Genomic DNA, 9984 nt, shown 5'->3' on the forward strand with positions numbered 1-9984 from the left:
GTGAAGAACTTTGTCAAGGCCTTCACAACTGTAGTTGCCTTAATATTCCTCAGCGGTATAGCTTCAGGAAAGCGAGTCGATGTACACATGATGGTTAGGACATATTGATTGCCTGATTTCGTTTTAGGGAGAGGACCAACGCAATCTATAATGACTCTACTAAAAGGCTCATCAAAAGCAGGGATTGGTTTCAAAGGTGCAGGCGGTATTTTCTGGTTGGGCTTCCCAACCACCTGACATGTATGGCACGACCTACAGTAATCAGCCACATCACTCCTAATTTTGGGCCACCAAAAATGTTTTAGAATCCTATCACAGGTTTTCCTGACGCCTAAATGTCCTGCCATTGGACTGTCATGGGCCATGCTCATGACGTCACTGTGGTACACCTTGGGTACAACAATTTGGTGCACCACTTGCCATTCCTCATCTGCAGGTGCATCTAGAGGTCGCCATTTTCTCATCACCACGCCATTTTGTTTGTAGAAGCAGACAGGGTTATCCTCCGCTTCTTGTGGGGTCACTGCCCCTTTAACTAAATCTATCAGTTCAGGGTCACGACTTTGTTCTAAAATCAATTTGTTGCGGCTCAAAGGATCTTCTTTTTCTACCTTTTGATTTTCTCCCGAACTACTTTATGTGTCATTCAACACCTTAAAAAATGTGTCTTCCAAATTGAAGACATCACTCTGACAGCTCTCAGACTCCTCCACTTCCGAGGCTGCCTTTTTACTCATTGCCCTAGTCATTACACACGCAGGATATATTTCATCTTCCTCGTGGCTACTAACATTAGAGGGCGTATATGTAACAATGGGATTAGGGAGAACCTTATCCCCTGCCAGGTCATTTCCAAGCATCATGGAAACACCTATTTTCGGCAATTCCGACATAACACCAACCAGCACTTGGCCGGACACCAAACCACACTCTAGGTTTACTCTAAGGGAACACTGATAATCTCCATCTTTATCCCATGGATTAATTCACATGTTCCAGTCGAACTCTGTTCACCAAAGGGCAACGTTTCTTCTAAAATGAGCGACTGTGAACAACCTGTGTCCCTAAAAATCTTAATTTGTTGGGGCGAAAAATCATCACTAATTGATATGCTACCCTCCATAATAAATGGTTGGAATACCTTATTCACTTGGTTTTTAGCAAATTCCTTCTTTTGGGTTTCTTTGTCAATTCGATTCGAATTCCTCTGTGAATCAACATATCCAACTGTATTAGGAGGTGATTTTGAGGATCCCTCCTGTTTTCTTTGAGAATTTTGATTTTGCAGCAGATAACATTGTGACATGAGATGACCAGGTTTGTTACAATTATAGCAAGTAACTTGCTTTTTGAATCCACTCCCACTTGGTGGTTTCGTGTCCCCAGAATTCCATTTGCCGCTGTTTCCCTTTGAATCGGGTGTCCCTTTTACCTCTGTGTTTATTTTGGGTTTCTGGCTCCTAGCCTGGTAAAACTTATTTGGGCTCAGTTTGTGGGTCAGGGCATAGTCATCTGCTTTCCGTTGCCGCAGCATGCAAGGTGTCAATCATTCTCTCATCAATATGAGTTTTGATGTCGGGGTGGATACATCTTTTAAATTCCTCAATCAGGAACAATTGTCGTAAGTTGACAAAATTCTCCCCTACATCCTTAGAGTGGAGCCACCTATCAAACATTTGCTCCTTTATTCTGGCAAATTCTACATGTGTCTGATTATCATTTTTTCTAGCCCCCCTAAATTTCTGTCGGTATGCCTCTGGCACCAGCTCATAGGCTTTGAGGATCGCCTGCTTAACTTCATCGTAGTTTTCACTCTTTTCCATAGGGAGAGCCGAATACACTTCCCGTGCCTTCCCAACAAAACTACTCTGTAAAAGCAGCGTCCACACCTCTTTCGGCCACTTCATATTCGCAGCCACATTTTCAAAGTGTCGAAAATATTTATCTACCTCTATTTCGGTACATTTCGGCACCAATTTAATGTATCTCGAGGCATCAAAATATGGTTGTGATCGAGGAGCCAACGAGGAGGGTGATGAGTCAGATTCCGATTTATACTTTGCCTGAATTTCTAATTCCTTCAGGTGTGTTTCAGATTCGAGCCGTTTTAGTTCCAGTTCTTGTTCTTGCTTTTGCTGTTCTAATCTGATTTCTTGCTCTTGCTTTTGCTGTTCTAATCTGATTTCTTGCTCTAGTTTGATTTTTTCCATTTCGATTTCTAACTGTTTCAGCTGAACGGCGTCACCGCCGATTTCTGTCAGAATTTCCCCCTTTTCCCCCAAACATGACTCATCAAGAATTTCTTCGTCAACTAATACATCGATCAACCCATTCTTTACAACTTGTTTCCTCGTTGCTTGCTTTACGCCTAAGCTATAATATTTGGCTAATGCCATCAAATCTGGCTTCTTTAGGCCATCAAATTTCTCCCAAGTTACATCTTTGAGAAATTCCTCTGGCTCGAACTCCATGTTCTCTCACGTTTTCTCTCTAGACAATTTCAGAAACAATAATTCTCACAAATGAATTCCCTTCAAACGGATAGGTCACAAATGTTGTAAACCTTTCAAACGGATAGGTCACAAATGTTGTAAACCTTTCCCGGATAAGCCCCCAATTTTGTTACGTTGGAATGCGAGATGTCTCGATAATTAATTTTAACGAGACACAAGCCTGGGTTCGTTTCCGTAAGGAACACAGACAAATTGACGAGTCTAGAGATTTTAAATGAAACGTAAACTATATTGAACAATGGATTTCGAACCAACAACAACAAGTGGTAATTACAAATATATAGAAAATTACTCACAAACTTAACAAGATAGGATACACTTTAAAACACGATGGTCTCTTCCAACGGCGATATCCCTCAGCGGCCACGACCTTGATGACGACGATTCTTGGTCCGTTGTACCGCGAAATTCACTGGTCCTCGACGAAGTTTCTCGCGATCCCAGAAACAGCAGTCACCTTCTTTCCGGCGATGCTCCAAAATAGAAGACGGACTTCCAGCCACAATAGAGTGAAGCACAAGTCGAACTTCTCGCCGACTAAATATTATTACCAGAGTCAGTCCAAAATCAGCTTTATAGCCACCAACTCCTGGCGTAACGAACTTCCTCAACGGAGACAGAAATTCTTCACCTTCTCCGAAATAAAGACTGGAAAACTGTATTTTCACAGCAAAGTCCTCTTCAAACTTCTGAATGGAAGTGTAGAATCAATCTTGGTATCGATATCTCAATCCTTCAGAAACTACTGGTAGTTGAGCACTGACGATATATAGTAGAATGGTATAATAAGTGTCGTCGCTTGTATTCGTTCAGAAACTGAGAAACTCTCCGATCTGGGCGGGCTTTTATACGATTCGCCATGTCAAGAATCATCTAGATCTTTCTCGATGCACCTGACTCAGTTTCTCTATTCTTGGAAGTTCTTTGCATATCTCGCGTACGTTCCAGAGAATCCACGAAAATGTGTGCACACCGCAACGGGACTTCACGTAAACCGACGTTAACCCGAGACCAGCGCGTCATCATAAGGAATATACCAGAACAATCGTGTATTATAACATTGTGACACGGTAAACCGACCTAATTTCTCAAATACTGATTTATCACGTAGGCAATTTCAATTACTCTCCACATTATAACATTAGGTTTCTCACTAGCAGTGACTAGCGTTAGGCTACAATGGGCCCTCGTAACAATCTGAACAATATATAATAATATAATTTTCTTTTTGTATTGATCATTGCACTCGATGAACATTTAGCAACGTTTAAATAGTCAAAATAAATGATTAAAGCGTAAAGCTACTTCTGACGATTCGAAAGTAAGGTATCTATTAATTTCAACTTTTTAACTTTGAATTTCAACTTCAACTGTCTATTGTTTCAAATTAGTAGGAGTATTGGCGATATAGGAACCCGTGTAAATGTACCAAAAAACTTACTGGAAGAGAATCTTAGATTGAAGAAAGAGTATCAGCGGGAATTTTTTATCTCAATTTATTCAATTGCATGCCCCCCACTTTTCCTCAGGTTAAAAAGGTGCCCTTTTTTAAATAAAATTTGTACTCTTGATCACCTTATTAGGTCAGCGATATTTCAGTAAGAGATCTAATCCTAATTTAGAACTATTAATGAATTTCTCTCCTGTCTGACCACAATGACTTTCGCCCGGCATTTCCGAATGTTCTCTGCCTAATACACATGTACCTATATACTGGCACCAATGAGCGCAGCCTCCGGAAAGAGATCCTTCTCCGTACAACGCCGGATAAAGACATACTTACGGAGCACAATTGGTGAAAAACGGTATAATAATATGATAATGCTTCATATCCATAAAGCAAGAACAGACGGAGTAGTTATACGGGACGTCGCTAAAGAGTTTACAAAGCGAAACCCACGTCGAATGAAATATTTCGGGAAGGTTTAAATGTTTACTACCACAAGGTTTGTAACCGTTGGCGGAGCGTCCATACAGTCAGGGGCGGATGCTTCCCTGACGGACTTTAATGGGCTGCTTGTGCCCTTTTCAGCTTTTTACTACTTTTACTTATTCGCGATTATTGACTTTTTAATTGCGCTCTCATCTACCTATTGACATTTGTCACGTTTTGTTGGTGTAATTTTCTGACAAAATGGCGATGACACGTATTTATTATTCGTTTTTCTGCAAATTAGCAAGGCCCGGAAAGGGTCATTTCCTGCTATCTTGGGAGTATCTTTACTAAAAAAAAAATGTGTACTCTCCGCGCCAACCCGTGGTGGCGCTTCGCTTAGATAGTGTCGAAAGCGCCCCTACAGACCATTCTCGGCTCCCTGATCAATACCCCTAGCTTCGCAACTGCTTCTAACATATCTGGTGAGTGCCATTATGCATATTCAGTTTAACAGAAAAATTATAATGCATTAAAAAATGCATTGCTATATTACATTGTTACTTTTTAATAAGCAGAAGTCTTTTATAACCTACTATGAATAATGTGTATAGTTTTAATATCCCATAACCTACCCCATCCTTTCGTATTTTGACATATTTCATTTGCTTTCATGCATGTATCGATCGCGTGTGCAGGGACTTTATTATGGTTTCACCTCATTTGTCTCGAAAGAAAACTTGTTCCTTGTTTCCCAATTTGCACATTGGATATTGCAGTGCTAGTTGTATGCATTTTTACCTTGAGGGTGTTGGGGGGGGGGGAGGGGTACGTTCATGGAGTGATGTGTATACGCAAATAAGATAATACAATAAGTGTTATAAAGGGTACTAAATATCAGGCTGCATCAGTCCAATCAAATTTCTGCAAAGTGCCCTTCGACGTCTCTGCCCCCCCCTCCCCCAGATTAAAAGTGCTTCCGCCTCCCTTGTAGATTGGTAGCAAGTGCTATTATGATTACTGGAAGAACTGAGGATGTGTGTAATCCCAATAAACGCATCAAACTGGATCCGTTGGGGTTACACATATCCTCAGTTCTTACTGTAGTCCTAATAGCGCATACAACCGATCTATAGCACAATCTAGTGTGTGTCGTATATCAGTCATTGAGTTAATTAATTTAATGAAACTTCTTCCCAAATAATTGATCAAACGGGCTGCTTCATACTCCATCTTACTTACGAAAGTAGGCTTTTAAATGGATATTGACTCGACTGATTTTCGCAGTTTATAAAACGTATTTATTTTGTTGAATATTTGAGTTTAACGTTCAGATGTATTTAAGAATAATATAGTAACTAATTATTTCGATTTTTAATAGATTATTTTTTAATAGATTCAAGTTTACAGAATATCCCAGTTTTATTTAGACTTTCATCAAAGACTACGCTAGTAACGGTGATAGATACCGATTAGCCTAATAAGTTGCTTTTCAACATTGAAGTCTGTGTGATCACCAATTAGTACAATGTACTATCAGTGTACCAGTATCGACTATTATATTGTAAGTGTTATGCTCATTACGACGATACTTGTAATGTTTACTGGCAATTTAGTAGTTGTCATGAAAGCAAGTAACTATGTGGAAATATAGCACAATAAAATGTTATTGACATCTTTGCAATAATTCACTCTTTCATTTGTTCGAACGAATACACCGTTCGTCCTTTATCTCCGTGAGAACAATAAACAAAGAAAATGTAAATCTGGTGGTTTTGTAAAATAAAGGAATCGATCCTTATATAACAGTCAATTTTTAAGACTTAAATATTTTTCAGGTGTTAGAGCTACTAGAACACACGACTTTCTTTGCAATGTTATCTTGAACATTAAACCTCACTTATCATCAAAATTGTTGAAAAAGTCTGAGTGGTTTGTCAACAAACCAAAAACGTTTCATATTTTGACAATAGAATCTTTAATTACGATGCTACTCATTCGATATGTGTCTGAATCGTTTATATGACAAGCGATCTTATTATCAAAGTTTACGAAAGTGAGCAATCAAGAACTCATCAACTGGTAATAATTCGTCACTATTATATTATTATGTTGAATCGTCTTAGGAGTGCAAGAAATGAAACCAACATATTAATGTCATCAGTATTTGACCCAATAGTATCAAGCTAAAAATCGTTACGAGTTTTGAAAAGTACTTCACTAGAGGATCAGACCCGCCATTTTATTTCTAGACAAAGAGGAGGAATCAATAAGAAAATTGAATACCTCACTGAATAAGGCAAAATGCTTTGACTGTGTCTGTTATCTGTCTGCTAGCATATTAAGAGGCAACACTGATGACGTTTAAGATTTATATGGTTTGGAATAATATGTTTAAGTGAATCAACCTTGAGCCTGAGCCCGATGAGTTAAAAACAAGGCTAAGCATGATAAAAAAATAATAGATCTCCATACCATATCAGCTTCAAAAGAAACACTATCACTGGATTTGTTGATTATGCAATACCGAAATATAGTTTTAAAATGTATTTATCAATGTAAATTCATATCTGTGACACTACAGGGGGAATATTTTATGTGTAATAATACAAGAAAAACAGAACAAAAACCGTCGCCATCGTTCTCTTATGCTGGTGAATACTGCCTTAGATTCAATTAAGTGAGTCCTTGAGGTTCGTGAGTCGACATGTCTACAAGGACGTACTATCAGATATTGTTGAACACCAGAATTAATTGTACTACTACTTTTTTTTTTTTTAAACTTTTCCTACTCCTCGAAGTCCTTAGCAAAAAAGAGCTTCTGCACCCGTTACCATTTACTTGTAGACGAACGCTTTGCGTATTATTCGTTTGGTCCAAGGGACTACCTATGGCTTTGTGCATTATTCGTTTGGTCCAGGGGCCTACCTATGGCCCTTGACACGTCGGTGCAAGTATCGACAATGTAGCGGACAGAGAATTAAAAAGGCACACGTCAGTACCCGGTTTTAAATAACATACAAAGACTAAATTTGAACAATATTAATTTGGGATCGTTTGTCGCATTAGGGATGGAGTTCAGCAGCTACGGTCCATTTGATCCCCATTACAGAAACGAGGTTTCAGAAAGCCGCAGCACTTTGGTGATATGCAGGGGCCTTTCACTATTTTCAATGGCGCGCATCAGTAACCGATAATAAAATACAAACAGAAATTGAATTTTGAACATCATTTAACTTAATGGTAAATTATACCCACAATGTAGCTTTAAACGTTGGAACTGTGAGCGACGTTCTTCGACTATGTTATTACCATCTCTATACAACTGACCAGAAATGGCTTGTAATAACTCTGAGCTCTCATGTAAGTAAACATTAAATTGTTATGTTGAGGCACCTCGATATGAATAGGGACTGTATTCTTTTTCATTTTCTCCATTAATGTCATGAAATTATATTATACCTCCTTTAAGTTCCTATCAAACTCGTGCAAGGTCTTTAATACTTTGCACTATTGACCTTTTTCACCCCCCCCCCCCGCTTCGTTAATTCCCACGGTTCCCGCATAAAGAAATATTTTAAAAACTCAATGAATTGTGCGGTCCATTTTCAGACGTCTAGTTTAGAAGCCTGTATTTCAGACAAAGATAAACATAACCAAAATTAGGACCAGGTGTTGTTTTCTTTCTTACTCATGATTGGTTTCTGTAAGGTATATTTTTTTTTCATTTTGACATGTGCACAGTGCATATCCCCTGCCACAAAAAAGAAATCATTTTTATTGTCACCGGGATATCATTCGGAGATTCGGAACGTGCAAACAATGTAGCCAAGTGTGATCCGTTGATCTCCATTGACCAGGTGACCTTTGGTATTTTACATTAATTAATGCATGTTAACCTACTTTGTATTTTCCGGCATTTTATCATTTTGATATTCGCGTAATGGCTAAAATGTTGTGTTGGTTATGAATGTTGACATTTGATCATATGTTACGTCCCGAACCTTCGAGGAATTACCCCCCCCCCCAGTCCCATACCTACCAAGTTTGATGTCTATGGGTCTAACGGTTAATGATTACTATGCGAAACGCTTCGTCGCACACGTTTAGCCAAGCTTTTACCTTTGTATTGATCACGTGACATTTGGCGTCCTACATCTATGAATGCGTCTGATATCCCAAATATATTTTGAGGGTTTCGACCATTTTTGTCATTTTTCATCATTTTTATTTAAACCCAAAACTAATGTTACATCAGATAACCCAGTACAATACAAGTAAGATAAGAGAACAAAAATAAGAGATAAGAAAACAATGTCCAACTTAAACACAATCATATAGAATAAAACCCAATGGTAGCTTCAAATTCAATCGCTTCATCAAATCTTGTATGCAAAACATTCTTAGGCTCCTTAAACAAGCGCTGCATTTGGAAACCTTCTTTTCCCACCAGGACGAATAAGGATTATTTACATTAAATGAGCAGGATTTGTAACTTTCGATATCAACGTTAAATTACGTTCAGTTGTCAATGCTGCACTAAGTATCCGAGCAATTAGGCATGTGAGTGTCAATAGTTGTAAAGTGACGGTATTAAGAAACTGCTAACGTGACCATTACGGGAATGCTGCGTGCACGGAAGATACATGAATAGATGGAAGATAAGTTAGAGTGTCAGTTATACTCAAATATGATTTTTTTTTTAGAATATCGGGAGTGCGAACACTGCGCCATGCAGTGTTGCGTATAAAGTGAATATATTTCCACGTTCACATACTTACTATAGTCAGCTCGTCCATCAGTATGTTATATATGCTTTGTGACATTATACATATTGCATATAAAGTGTACTATCTACCTCAATCACTGACCTAAGCAGCAATGGGCTATAAAACACAAAGTATTAGACCCCTCAAAATTAATGATTTTCCAAAAATTTGACAACGATCAATGTAAATCTCAGGTACACTGCAGGCATACTACTTTTAGGCCACTTTTCAAAAGGTTATTTGGATCTTCCGTTACGCTTCTACTCTACCCTACGTACCTACTAAGTACACTACACCATAGTTCATACCAACCTTACCCTTAAGTTCAAGAAACTTTTGGAATTTTATGTTTGAGATATAATGTTGCAATTTGGAAGGAAAAGTCGGAATATCCATATCACAACATTGACCACCGAGAGTAGTATATATATATATATATATATATATATATATATATATATATATATATATATATATATATATTACGTCACGTCCATTTCTGTGGGTGAAGTTTCGTCGAAAAGAAAAACGCAAACATTTGTTTTTACATATCTGGAGATAAAACACACTTGAACCATCCAGGTCACGCTGACGACCTAAGATATGGCATCACGTAAAATTACGGAGATATGATAATATCCAATTGACGTTGAGTAAAACCGCTTACTCCATCCTGTGATATCATTTACTTTTGATGATATACAAATCCTTTCCATTTGAATTTGTAAATAATTTAACGTTTATCCCCTTAGCCCAAGGATAATTTAACTCCGATAGGTCTTCATCTGTATTTATAAGATAGTATTTGGTGTATTTGGTTTCATCATGA

Source organism: Apostichopus japonicus, chromosome 8 (genome assembly GCF_037975245.1).
Source record: "Apostichopus japonicus isolate 1M-3 chromosome 8, ASM3797524v1, whole genome shotgun sequence".
In the NCBI taxonomy this organism is placed as follows: domain Eukaryota; kingdom Metazoa; phylum Echinodermata; class Holothuroidea; order Aspidochirotida; family Stichopodidae; genus Apostichopus; species Apostichopus japonicus.